The sequence below is a fragment of the Apium graveolens genome, chromosome 2, assembly GCF_009905375.1.
Source record: "Apium graveolens cultivar Ventura chromosome 2, ASM990537v1, whole genome shotgun sequence".
Lineage (NCBI taxonomy): Eukaryota > Viridiplantae > Streptophyta > Magnoliopsida > Apiales > Apiaceae > Apium > Apium graveolens.
Genome location: NC_133648.1, coordinates 86,677,285 through 86,679,744, shown reverse-complemented (window position 1 = coordinate 86,679,744; position 2,460 = coordinate 86,677,285).

Below are 2,460 nucleotides of genomic sequence, written 5' to 3'. Positions count from 1 at the left end.
TACAAGAACTAGAGCTTGGTGTTTTGAATTGCAATTTCCCTATTTTCTTCAAAATAGCCGAATGGGAGCAAATGGGGGGGGGGTATTTATAGCACTTGGTTGCTTCTCTTGGATGATTTCTAGATTGCTTCTTGGAAGGTGACTTGATATCTTTGCAAGTTGATCTTTATTCTTCCTAGGATAGCTTAGGTTTATTCCTTGTCTCCAAATCCATGGACATATCTTTGTAGCTTGCTAGCTTACAAGCTAAACTACAAGGTTAGCTCCTTAACACACTATTTGCTAGCTAGCTTGGTCATCCTAGGGTTAGCTCACTATTTGATGAAGTAACCATGGTTACTTACTTACTATGGTTAGTTAGTGCGTTACGTTTAATTAATAGTTTACGCGTTCGCTTGGTTACTTAAACGTTCTCCGCAATACTTATTCGTAAATGGTTCACAATGTAATTCTTTTCGTATTTATTCCTTATATTTTTATTTATCCTAATTGAATATAAACCTGTAGGGTTTTAATCTCGTAATTATATTGTGATTCCCGTAGTCCTTGATAAGTCGTAATTACGGTCGTTTTTCAAAGTTCGTTTTCTTCGAAAACTAATAGCGTTTACATACACTCATTTGGTACGTATAGTTGTAATATCGATTCCGAAACTCATTTTCTTGTGTACTATATAGTGTGGGCTCAAAAGTTTTTCCTGTCTGTCAGGGTTACTATTCATTAAACGTTTTACAGGGTCTCAAAAATTCGAGTTATTACAGGTAAAGTTTATGCATTCTAAGGATGGAACTCCACACATCATAATTGAACACATCAAGAAAATTAAGAAGCAGACTGAAGATCAAAACTGTGTAAAAAGATTTAGGAGTGAAAATGGCACATAATTTAGAAATACAATTTTGCATGAATTCTGCAAGGATAAGGGCATTGTTCAAGAGTTCTCAGCTGCAAGGACACCTCTGCATAATGGGGTAGTTGAGAGAAATAATAGAACACTAGTAGAAGCTACTAGAACAATGCTGCAAGATGCCAAATTGCCAACATATTTTTGGGAAGAAGCTGTCAACATTGCATGCTACACTCAAAATAGATATCTCATCAATAAGAATCTTGAAAAGTCACCCTACAGAATTTTTTCAAAAAGGAAGCCTACTGTGAAGCATCTGCATGTGTTTGAAAGCAAGTGTTTTGTTTTAAAAGACAACTCTGAATATGTGGGAAAAATTGACTCTAAAGTTTATGAAGCAATTTTTCTGGGATATTCATTGGAAAGAATTGCATACAGGTTTTATGTGCTTGAACAAAATAAAATTATGGAAAGCACAAATGTGACTTTTGATGATGACAAGTGTCCAGGCTTGGAGTGCCCTGATGAAAGTGAAGATGAAGCCTTAAGTTTGAAAATCTTAACATTGATAGTGATTCTCAAGATGAAGCTGATATCAACACAAGCAACAAAATGAATGAAAAGTCAACTGCTAAACCAGAAAGTGGGATATGAGTTACACAAGGGATGAAATTATTGGTGATCCAAATGTTGGTGTGAGGACTAGGAGTGCAACTGCTAATGAATGTCTACATGTATGATTTATTTCACAAATTGAGCCAAAGAAAATTGAGGAAGCTCTACTTGATCCTGACTGGATATCTGCTATGCAAGAAGAGCTAAATTAATTTGAAAGAAACAAAGTTTGGAACTTGGTTATGGCACCAAAGAACAGAAGTATAATGGGAACAAAGTGGGTGTAGAGGAACAAGATGGATGAAAAAAGAATTGTAACAAGGAACAAAGAAAGGTTGGTTGCAAAAGGCTACTCACAGGAGGAAGGAATCGATTATGATGAAACTTTTGCTCCAATTGCAAGACCTGAAGCAATAAGCATCTTTCTTGCATTTGCTGCACACTCAAACTTTAAAGTGTATCAAATAGATGTAAAGAGTGCATTCCTTAATGGTGAGTTTGAAGAAGAAGTTAATGTGCAACAACCATCTGGCTTTGAAGATCCAGAATTTCCAGAATTTGTCTGCAAACTACTCAAGGCTCTCTATGGATTAAAGCAAGCACTTAAAGCTTGGTATGACACATTGTCAGAATTTTTTCTTAAATACGGATTCACTAAAGTAATAATTGACAAGACTCTATTCTACAAGCAGCATGGTGGTGATATGATTCTAGTTCAGATATATGTGGATGATATCATATTTGGTTCTACTAATGAAATGTTATGTCAAAGATTCTCAAGAGTCATGCAGAGTGAATATGAAATGAGCATGATGGGAGAATTAAGTTACTTTCATGGACTTCAAGTCAGTCAAAGAAGTGATGGAATCTTCATCAGCCAAACCAAGTATGTTAAAGATTTATTGAATAAGTTTATAATGGTTGATTGTTCACCTGCATCAACACCTATGTCTATATTTACAAAGTTGGATGAAGATAAGAAAGGAAAAAATGTAGAC